This window comes from Lacerta agilis, chromosome 5 (genome assembly GCF_009819535.1).
Source record: "Lacerta agilis isolate rLacAgi1 chromosome 5, rLacAgi1.pri, whole genome shotgun sequence".
Classification (NCBI taxonomy): domain Eukaryota; kingdom Metazoa; phylum Chordata; class Lepidosauria; order Squamata; family Lacertidae; genus Lacerta; species Lacerta agilis.
In genome coordinates, this window is record NC_046316.1 from 20,458,359 (window position 1) to 20,470,390 (window position 12,032).

The window sequence follows — 12,032 nt, forward strand, 5'->3', positions numbered from 1 at the left end:
TAAAATGTAATACATACTAAAAACTGAACACTTAAATAAAACCACCAAAATAATCTGCTACAGGTTCATATTTATTTATGATATTTATACCTCACCTATGGAATTTAAACAGCTCTCCCTTTAAAGTATGGTGAATTGCCAACTGCCATTAATAAATGTTGGTATTACGTTGCAGAATGAGTTCTCCAGGTGCCCACTTTATTGCCCCTTGTGTAGAGAAATCATAGCATTCAAAAAAGGATATTAATTTGCTATACAATTGGTATTTCTCTTAAGAATCCATCATCTCGATTTGACTACGTAGTATTAGCATATTGAAAAGATAATAGGCCAAGAAGAAATGCTTGCTATCATTCTTCAGAAAGACGTGCAAGCTGATAACTTTAGATCACAACATTCATTCCTTCAAGAATAGGTAAGCCACTTAAGTAGAACTCCAGCTGGATGGTATACCTCATTTCTAACTGTATAGAATGTGCAGATGAAGGTTTTGAAATGTTGGGTATGAATAAATTAAATAAAACACTGCCAGAAGTTAAATATAAAGGCACTTAACAGAAACTGGCATTTTGCTGGTTAGTAATTTGTGTGATCAGATATTTTACCCATGTAAATCTAACAAAAACCTGTTCAAAGTCAGCATCTTCTCTTAAAATAAGCTTTTTGTAATATTTATAGTTTTATGTCAAAATCTTTTCAAGCTGAATTTGAGGTTTCAATTGCAGCCATACATCAAATAAAGCCAAAGCTTGGGTTTTAGTCTATGAGAACTGGAAAGCAGATTTCAGAAACTCCTTTCTCTCACCCCCCTCATCTTAATTCTCTCTGTCTATGTAGTAAGGTTCCTTTCTTTGGTCATCTGCCAGTTCCATAAAATAACTTGGAGTAAAGCGCTCCCCTTTTCTTGGGCCCCTCCCCTTAAGCAGCCCTAGGCGCCCTGTCTCATATGCTTTTCAAGGCGTGCTAGACTACACAGCAGACTTTCTGGCTCCACTTCCATTGTTTGCATGGCTGCATTGCTCCTTATCCACAGACTGGATTAGCATAAGAATACTGTCTTCTCCTTCAGTAAGCAATCTCCCCCTCCTGCCATCCCCTACAGACAAAACAGTGAAGGACTTTATTTAAGGATAAAATGTAAAAAGCCGTTGTTTTGCAGTTCAGTGTCGCTATATAAAATATTAAGTAATTCAGAAGAATGAGGCACACAAATTCTTGCATACCCACAGTGCAAGAAAACTTGGTGTTACAACTTTTAGCCTTCTTGGTATGCCAGCGACATTCCAGACAATTAAACAAAGAACTATCATAATATTTAAGGGAAACAAATATTTTGAATTAGATAGGGCTGGGTTTTGGAGGGGGATGAAGAGGAGTGAAATCAATTCATTGTCAACACATTTTTAAGGGTGCAAGATATTAAAAATATAGGACATGACCCCATGTGCTCTGCAGATTTTAATTTGTGGAATTGGCTTCTAAGATTTTGAACGGGGTAGACGTGACAGATATCTGCTTTGGGGGGGGGGGGAAACCCCCAGCTATAGTTATGGAAAAATGTTTGAAGAGTGAAAGTGTAGACTGATAAGTAAGTTAGACCATACAATTTGTTAAATCGTGTCATCTCAGGACTTACACAGATGAACTTTGGGTCAGAATATTTGCCCAACTCGTTAATATCATTCATTAACATTTGTCATTCTAACACTAAGAATGTAGAGGGGCAACCCCAACATTTCAGATTCAATGCTCCCGGTTACTTCACAATAGTTAAGTGAGGGGTCAGCAACCTTTTTCAGCTGGTCCACCATCCCTCAGACCATGTGGTGGGCTGACTATATTTTTTGGGGGGGGGAGGAGGAATGAACTCACCTACAGTATGCCTCACAAATAACCCAGAGATGCATTTTAAATAAAGGGTCACATTCTACTCATGTAAAAACACACTGATTCCGCAGGCCGGACTGAGAAGGCGATTGGGCCGCATCCGGCCCCCAGGCCTTAGGTTGCCTACCCCTGAGTTAAGTAATCAGAATCAGACTGTGGAACTTCCTCCTTTCCTCTCTACCATTAGATATTGGGGGGGGTGTGTGGAGCCCAAGGGAGTGGGAGAAGCAATACATGCAGCTCACTCTATTATTCTTGCAGTACCAACTGCTAAGCTAAGAGTAGTACTGCACAGAGCCCTAGCATTTATCAACACCAGGCTGCAACACACTTGATGTTTACAATTATTATCTAATTCACAGCAACTCTTTCTGATTTATGCACAAGGTAATTAATGCACTCGTTTTATAGAGTGAGAACTGAGGAACTGATGATTCTAAATTGTACAAGATGGTCATAACACAACACAATTGTGAAGAGCTCCAAAAGGATTTCTAAAAGTTGTGTGAATGGGCTGTAAAGTGTCAAAATGCAATTCAATGTAAACAAGTATAAAAATGATGCAGGGGACGACAACTTAATTTCACATAGGCTACATGGTCTTGAAATGGTGGTAACTGAAAAGAGCAAAACCTTGGGAGTTAGAGAGAATAGCTTGATGAAGATGCCAACCCAGTGTGTGCGGTAGCTGCAGAAAAGGCAGATTCCATGCTAGGGATCTTTAGGAAAGGAATTTAAAATGAAACTGCTGATATAATGCAATTACCGTATTTTTCGCTCCATAAGACACACTTTTTTCCTCCTAAAAAGTAAGGGGAAATATCTGTGCGTCTTATGGAGCTAATGGTGGACCCTGGAGCTGAATTGCCATGGGGCCAAAAGAGGATCATGCTTTTTATTTTACAAAGAGAAAAGGGGGTGTTGAAAGGACCCCGCTCAGCAGCTGATCAGCAAGAGATCGGGAGAGAGTCAAGAGTCCCCAGCTACCTTTCAGCCCTACCCTCTTGCCCAGGCCTCCATTGTTGAATGTGCTGCAGAGGGAGGTTGTTTTTTCCCCCAGTGACATGTGACTGGCTGATTACATTATCTGTCTGGAAACTGTAGAAAAGGCTCCCTTTCCTTAAGAAGCTGCAGAAGTGTGAGTTGAACCCGATAAAAACGGGGCTTTTCCTCTTTGATTTTCCCCCTTTGCAAAAGGAGCTTTGCTTTTCCCCTTTGGAAAAAAAGCTGCAAAACTTTTAGCTGATCCTCAAAAAAAAAAAAACCAGGGCTTTTCCCTTTGCAAGAAAAGCTGCAAAACTTTTAGCTGATCCACAAAAATACAGGGCTTTTAGGGGAGGAAAACCAGAAATATATATATATTTTCTTGTTTCCTCCTGTAAAAACGAGGTGCACCCTATGGTGCGGTGCGCCCTATGGAGCAAAAAATACGGTATACAAATCGCTGTGAGTTAAACCACAGTCTAGGGCCTGCTGATCAGAAGGACAGCGGTTCAAATCCCTGTGACGGGGTGAGCTCCCGTTGCTTGGTCCCAGCTCCTGCCAACCTAGCAGTTCGAAAGCACGTCAAAGTGCAAGTAGATAAACAGGGACCGCTCCGGCGGGAAGGTAAACGGCGTTTCCATGCGCTGCTCTGGTTCACCAGAAGCGGCTTTGTCATGCTGGCCACATGACCCGGAAGCTGTCTGCGGACAAACGCCAGCTCCCTCGGCCTATAGAGCAAGATGAGTGCCGCAACCCCAGAGTCGGACACGACTGGACCTAATGTTCAGGGGTCCCTTTACCTTTACCTATGATGCGGCTACACTTTGAATACTAAGTACTGTTCCGGTCATCTCACTTCAAAAAGGACAGTGTAGAGCTGGAAAAGGTTCCAAAAAGAGCAACAAAAATGATCAAGGGGTAGAATAGGTCCCCATGAGGAAAGGTTTTAACAGTTTGGTATTTTCATAAAAGATCAATAAGAGGAGACATGATAGAGTTGTACAAAATTATGTGTTGTGTAGAGAATGTGGATAGGTTTGTCTCTGGTCTTCAACTTGGGGACATTCAATGAAGCTGAAAGTTGGAAGATTCAGGACAGACAAAAGAAAGTACTTCTGCACACAGAGCACAGTTAAACTATGAAATCTGCTCCCATGGGAGGCAGTGATGGCCACCAACCCCAATGGCTTTAAAATAGGATTAGACAAATTCATGAGGATATGGCTATCAATGGCTACTAACCATGGTAGCTATGTTCTACCTCCACTTGGGGTTTCTCAGCATCAGTTGCTGGAAACTACAGGACAGAGGAGGCTTCTCTGTTTGGCCACTGTGAAGAGGATGCTGGACCTGATGAGCCACTTGCTTGATGCAACAGGCTCTTCTTATATTTTTACGTTGCACATTTATTAAATGTCCTTATATTTGGAGATGCTATTTGCATCACATATTCTGTTTCCAAAGGAGCATATTTCCCCGATTGGTGAACAGAGGGTAGTATCTTGATTAGTCTGGAGAGGAAAGGGTACCCACAGTCAGAGTGAGCAAACTACTCTACAGTAGTACCTCTAGTTACAAACTTAATCCGTTCCGGAGGTCCGTTTGTAACCGGAAACCACTCGTAACATGAGGTGTGCTTTTGCTAATGGTGCCTCCCGCTGCTGCTGCGCTGCTGGAGCATGACTTCCACTAGCACCCCGGGGCAAAGTTCGCAACAAGGGGCATCTACTTCCGGGTTATTGGAGCATATAACCCGAACCATTCGTAAGGGGGACGGTATGTAACATGAGGTACCACTGTGCTGTGGAAGAACAGTCACACAAGAGTGTGAGTTAGCAACAGTGGCATTCATGGATCTTTCCCTGCTGAAGAATCGAGTATAGTGAGGCATGGTCATAGCTGGGGGGTGGGGTGCCAGCAGATGTCTTTTGGGGGATATTTCTAACAGTGATTTCCTCTCAAAAAGCTCAACAACTTTGGCTGATCCCCTAAAAAAAGCTTTGCCTGCCCCCCCTAAAAAAACCTAGCTACACCCATGCAATGAGGGCAAAAGGATTGACAGAAACTACTTATTCAGCGAGTTAAGGACCACTGGAATGAAACTAATGGTCAAAGCAGATGCAACCTTTTAATGTGAGGTGAAAAATACTTTAACACACATTCCAGAATATGCGCTCAAACCATTCCCACCAAACCCAAATTGTTCCCCCTCTCTCTCCACACTAATAGAAGCAGATGGAGGGGAACTCTGAACTGGCCCTTTCAGATGCAGTTATCTTAGGATCACCATTTAAGATCCAAAGTCAATCCAACAATTCCCAACATCAGGTTCATGCGCTGTTTTACTGTTGGAGTGTTTCATTATGAGAAGTCTGAAGGAAACAACACACAGGAAAAGCCAGGATCAGAAACCATGGATTGATTCTAACTTGTTCCAATAAACCAAACTCTAGAGAATAACTGTAGTGACAACCATGGTTATTTTAACCTGAAAGCAGATTCTTCCAATCTCATTTTCATGCCTGAACTAGAAAAGAGAGGGCAAACCCAAGACTCATGTCCAGATTCATTTATACAGCATAATACTGAAACTATGATTTAAGCATGATTTTCAAACTCGGCCAGCGAAACCTATTTTGCACTGATTGGAATGAAATGAGTGCATTGTGAGCAACTGTCCATGCAAGAATCCTTCTCCTTAGGAACTATGGCCAAAGGAGTTTCAATAACAGAAATGCCACAGTTTTCAGTGTTGCCCACAAAGGGTATCAGAAAACTATTTTCAAAGTTGAGCAGAACAGTTGTAATCTCTGTTCATATTACCAAAATGTGAGCAGGGGAGTTGAGGCACAGGCTGATAGTAGAGGAAGTTTGTAAGGATTCCTGTTTTGTCTCTCTTATCAAATGGTTTGTTATTTTAACCAAAATGGTTGATTTCAAGTCAGAGCAAGATAAACAGGCAACTATGTATTTTTAGGTATCATAAATGTGTTATGATTAAACAACTATGGACACATTCTTTCACAAAAATGTATTCCCTGAAGCTCAAAACAATGTAGTTCTAAAAAGTTTCAAAACAGACTCTAAAACCAATCTTAAAAGTTCAGTACATGAACAAAACAGAGTACAAAGGTAATGTTCACACTTCAACAGCAACAAACTTGTATTTCCCCTTAGTTTTTTAAAGTGTTAAAATAAGGTTGTTTTATGGTACTCCCCAATTCATGAAAATCAATGCTAAGCAGTGTTGATATCAGGGGAAAGAAAACTTTTTTTTATGTGGAATCCCAAAGTTGCTTAGCATAAAATTATAATGTGCTTGAAAAGGAAAGAAAGCGCTTCATTTCTTTGGAAGATGAGTGCAAATTTTAAAGGGACAAATATTTTAAGTAAATGTTGCTTGGGATCATTATTTGTAAAAAACAAACCCCAAAATATTATCATGTACACAATATTTACCTAAATTCCCCTATGATGCATTTTTATGAATCTTTTGTTATGCTTCTCCACAATTACAGCATTTGCAACATAAATACACACAAATTAAAACAGAATGTGAAATAAAACTAGATATTGGATCAATAACTTCTCACAAAAGTAAGTAAAATGAAAGCTATTTGAACAGAAACAGAATCATTATTTTAATTATTGAATTATCTCATTTTAATAGCAAGTGAAAATTTCAGTAATACCAGAATGGATTTATTCTACTTGACACTCGCCATTATGTCCCAAATTTCAATATCATAGATTATTTTTTTTCATATCTTTCCTTTAAGTTGCCCTGAATTTTTCCTGCTCTTTGTTCCCTTGGACTTTGGTTACTATTACTTCATTAGTATCTTCAGAAAACTCCCTCTCGTGCCTTATCCTATGAGAGCATTCTGAAGGGGATAAATGTATCCAAGCCTGCCTTTCAAACTAGAGAATGAACAGGACCTTCTCTTTAAAAATACTAAGTATAACTTTGCCAATAAGATTTAATCACCATTCTTTTAAAACAGTGGTTATCAGAGGGTGTGGTGCACCACAAAAGTGTGGCAGGAAAGGCTGGAAAGTGTGCTGCAAAGATTCAAGGACAATCAAAGAAACATTTAAACATTTTAGTGTAGTATAATATCAAAATATTTTCTATTTTCAAAATATGAATAACTAGCTTTTCAAAATGAGACTATGTGCATCAAGTGATACTGCAAGCTCACACCTCTCATTGAGTTTGTATACATAGTTAACATACATATGTAAGAGGTTCATTTAGAATTATATTTTGGAAATGTGTCATGTTCTTATGCAGCTGCATTGTTTCATACTTTCTGGATGTCCCATGATCATGTTATAAAGTACAGTAGTTGTTTTCTATATGATAAATCAAGCACTGCTAGTAGTTGTTTTTTTCTTGTTTTCCAATTTAATTCTTATCAATAAAATAATGTGGTGTGGTGTGGTGTGGAGCGAGCAAATTTTTATTCTGTAGGTGTGGCCCAGAGAAAAAAGTTTGAGAACCACTAATTTCAACAATGACATACTAATGTCCATCTATCTGGGCCAGTTTCTGCTGAGGCTCATTATTATGTGTCCAACCATTAACAAACCTCTGCACGTAACGATAGATCAGATATTGGACCAATTTTACCCCATAAAAGGAACAGCAATTGAAAACATCTGAACTGAGGTAAACTATTTTTAAACTCTCTATAGTGATACCTCGGGTTACATACGCTTCAGGTTACAGACGCTTCAGGTTACAGACCCCGCTAACCCAGAAATAGTACCTCGGGTTAAGAACTTTGCTTCAGGATGAGAACAGAAATTGGGCAGCGGCAGCGCAGCAACAGCGCGAGGCCCCATTAGCTAAAGTGGTACCTCAGATTAAGAACAGTTTCAGGTTAAGAATGGACCTCCAGAACGAATTTTGTTCTTAACACGAGGTACCACTGTATTATTATTTTTCTGCTAAGGGTTAAGGCACCATCACTTTGAACTTTTCAGCCACTCTGACCAGTAGGATTGGTTGATAGTTTGCCTAGAAGTTTACAAAGTGTCTTAAAAGGGATTTAATCAACCTCTCCAACAAGGGGAACCAACAGACATTTTATATGATATTTTCAAATATTAAATACAATGGATGCTGATTGTAAATTATGTTTCAAGTGCCTGTAATGAAACTTATGCCCTCCTGCTACAGTGAGGACTAAAAATCCAGCACAGCAAGGAAGGCTGGTTGTTGTTTTTTGTTTTGTTTTGTTTATTTGCAGCTTTGAATCTGACCAGGAGATATATTATAGACCCCCCTCCCCCAGAATTTTGCTAGCCACCTTGAACTTTTAAGATAGGCAGGATATTGGTGCTTTAAATAAAAGTTAACATTTCTAATCCAATAGCCCATAAGAATGTTATATTTGAATTTAGCCAATTTTTGAATGGATGTTTGTTACCTTTTGCTGATGAGTGGGATGAAATGGTGCTGTAGAGTTGATATCCTGCAAACTTGTTTCATCTGTATTTCCACTTCATCAATTCCAAAATAAAATTGTAACAATGCATATTTCTTTAAAGCTGTAAGACAGGAAAAGAGTTGGAATTTAATTTCAAGCAGGCTTTTTAAGAACTAAAAAGATGTGTATGTGTTTCATCCTACCAGCTATAGAGTATTTGTGCGCATAAATGTTAAGTCTGCAAATAGCACAAACCAACACTGCACAGCCTCTCTGTACTGTGTAGCAAAGTACTTTGAAGGGGCTTTCAAAAGCAGTCTGTGATAACACCATGAAGGGATCAAAAATCCCACTAGGCATGCCTGAGTTGTTGGATATGCCTAAAGCAGTTACCCTATTTGGGTGCTGGCCATCGTCTATAATGATGCACAACAACACAATTCTTCAAAGTGTTACATACATACAGGCTCAATTTTCATATTCAATTAACTATATAATTCAGGATGACAACCAACAGACTTGGAGTGGGGATATAAAACTTGGTGTAGTAACTATGTTAACTTAGGGAACGACTGGAAGAACCTTAGGCATCTGGTTGCTGAGGCTTCTAAAAATGCTGTCACTCAGGAATTTAAATACAGTATTGTCTCAGTTTCCTATGTAATCTAGTGCCTTAAAGAACCTGTGATAGTTTCTAGCTTGGCCCTCAGTTTTAAATAAATTGTTGCCATAAATAAGATCTATTTTGACAATTCACTCCCCAAAATTGCATTCCCCTTGTTTTTAAAGAAATTAAAAAGCAGTTCTATGGGGAAAGGCAAGTGATCAAAATGGTCAAAGTTGGCTTTAAGTTAAGAGGAGAAATCTTGCATTGTGAGTACATATTTTGGAAGGCGGGGTAGTATGCTGGCTCCTGGACTCTGTATAGCAGCTATATGGCTGATAGGGTGGGGGAAAGAGGAAGAGGTTGAGAAGTAGGTTTGTATTAACAACAGCAAGCCACTCCTGAAAAGTAGGATAATTATGCTGGCCTGAATCTTTAGAAGACCACAATTCTCTGCACAGACTTTACGTACTGTAAACTTCCTCCCCACCCCAGCAAGATGGATATGTTTGTCTGAAATACAGAGGGGTAAAATGGAAGGGCACTGCTCTGTCTTCTCAGCCCTTATTTTGTGGTTCAGAACTCTTGTGTGGTTCAGATCTTTAAGATTGTCCGTGTACATGCTTCGGTATTTTTCTGAAACACTCTGTAACTCTTATGACAGATTTCCATTTGGAATAGCTAGTATTCACAAGGTTGAGACCATGGCAAAATCACAAACATATTCAGCACCGGGAATAAATTTGAGGACCAACCATTCATTAAGATCTACAGGTCAGTATAAAAACAGCTTCCTTGTGCCTCCTGCAGAAACATATGTGTGCGTGTACGCACACACAGGAACACAACAATGATGAAGAAGGCAGAAGCAGCTGAGAAAAACGTCTACGCAAAGGCTAACACACAATCTGGGAACCACACTCTGTAGCTTGCTAAGGGCCTACTTCAAAAACACTAAAGATGTCCACCCCACCTTCTGTTATGCCATCAAGTGAAAGAGCTGAAAAGTTAGAGAGCATTTTGACACCAATTGATGGTTGTTCTTCACCTCCAGTGGGAATGCAACATGGCCTGCAGCATGCTCCTATCAGCTGCCAGAAAGGTTGCATGACTACACAATAAATTATGCTACTTCAATGCTATAAAAACACTACAAACATAAAAATGATGCTGTTGCACATGCATTTTGATATGTAGCTGGGCAAAAATAAGGGTTCTAAATCCTAAAGCAGGATTGGGACATATGGAGAACCACAGGTGCCCCACTAGTGCTTAAGGATTTTGAAGTCTGATTTTTGTCCAGCTACATTGTGTCAGCATGCAGAGTTCAAAATCTTGAAGGCCTGGGTACTTGTGGTCCTTCAGAGGCTGTTGGTTACAATCTCCTCTCAGCCCCTACTAATGTGGTCAATGGTCAGGGTGCTATGATTCTATCACGAGGACTGTAGTCCAAAAGCAATTGATGGGTCACAGGTTCCCCAGTCCTGTGCTAAAGAAAGATCTCCACATTTTCCATAATGTTCTAGTTAAGTTGAACACAGCAAGCTAATGAGCCTGACTCAAGCTAATTCCAAAGGTTAACACGTGCAGTTCTGTCTTTGGCGTGAGCAGACAATCAAGCACTCAGCCCTCAAAAAATTAAGTTTCAGGATTGCTACCTCAAAGCTTCATAATAACCTTTGTCATTACAAGAAGGTCATAATGCTTCTGCCTCCATGCACATTTGTAAGTATTCCTATCATTGGTTTAACAAGCCTTGGGAATCAATAATAAATTTGTGTAAAATGGAGCAACCCGAAACTAACTCAAATATCAGATAACACCAGTTCTTAAAGACTGCAGTCTTTGCTGAATAGACAGGCTGACATTAAACCTCATTATCAAACACTCTTTTTATATTTGGAAAATTCTTAATTTTTTCCACACACTATAGAATATAGTTGTAAAGCCAAAACATAAAGTGTTTTTCCTACGCATTTGCTGAAATCTCATTAATCTTGTTAATTTCTGTTGGAACTCGTATAAACCACTGAAAATAGGAGCATGGTTCTTACTGTTCTGACACCAACAGAATATCTGCTATATCATAATTTTCTGACAAACCTACATGTCTTATTTGAGACCTTATTAAATTTCCCACAGCTACAATGTGTGTGAAAATAACATCCACAAACAAGTCCAAGGTTTAGCACAGATGGAATCCTGAGATGTTTTGTGGAAAACTGTGGGGCTAGTAAAAGCCCCACCCCACCCCAATACCATCAAGGAGACTTCAGAAGTGATTCAATCCTTGATCAAACTCCCTCTCCTGTTACCACACATTATAGCTAAAATCACTGACTTGATCACCTTCTGCAAGAAGAAAATGCAGGCTTGTGGGCAGGGCTGCTTCAGAAATGCCGGCAGATAGGCTTCCATGGAAGAGCGGCACAAACTTCAATGAGCTGTAAGGGTGGCTCCTTTAACAGAACTGATCTGAAGTAGCCTGTGTTAGTTCAGAGGGCATATAACACACAGTAAAGTGAAGTTTCTTCCACTTGAGAAGTAATAGCATTCAAGATGGAGGAACGCTCCCACAGTACCATGCCGCTCAATTTATTAATAAGGAAGTTCAGTTCATCTATTCTTTCCTCCAAAATACAAAGGATTACTAATCCAAAATATTAAGAATTCCTCCCCAGGTTTTAAAAATCTGCTTAAGACCTATTTTCATGATTGCGTGATTTAGGAATGCAGAAAGAATCAAACTTCAGTTCTAACTCTCCTGTATTAAGGGTAAACAAGGGAGAAAAATGCTTGCCTAGGAATTTCAATGCCTTAAGGCTGATCTTAGGAACAGAAGCTACTACTTGTGTTGGATTCATATAAGAAGCAGGTGCTATAGTAGCACTGCCAGGGGAGGAAATAGGGGAAGAAAGTTTTTCAAATGTGAATCAGTTGTGGGATAAAAACTAGATGCTAGATACTGCAAAATGAACTGAACTGGCCACAATTATTCTCTTCCCCCAAATTATGGCAAGACATCTAGACCCCCACCATTTTTCCTGTGGTTATGTCTTTGAATTACATATTCTGAGGGATGTTTCAGAAGCTGTTTACTAACTATACATGCCAATTTCATT

General features: G+C 39.6%; 1 protein-coding gene across 2 annotated transcripts in view; it reads right to left on the reverse strand.

The window, feature by feature from the left end:
* Positions 1–12,032, reverse strand: part of BMPR1A (bone morphogenetic protein receptor type 1A) — a 64,141-nt gene that overhangs the window by 23,819 nt on the left and 28,290 nt on the right. Inside the window, exon 2 of one of the 2 annotated variants that reach the window (XM_033148801.1) lies at positions 8,307–8,427. The exons of the other annotated variant lie outside the window; for it this stretch is intronic. The gene's annotated coding sequence lies outside the window, so the exon portion shown is untranslated. The remainder of the gene's footprint in view (positions 1–8,306; positions 8,428–12,032) is intronic. 2 annotated transcript variants of the gene reach the window in all.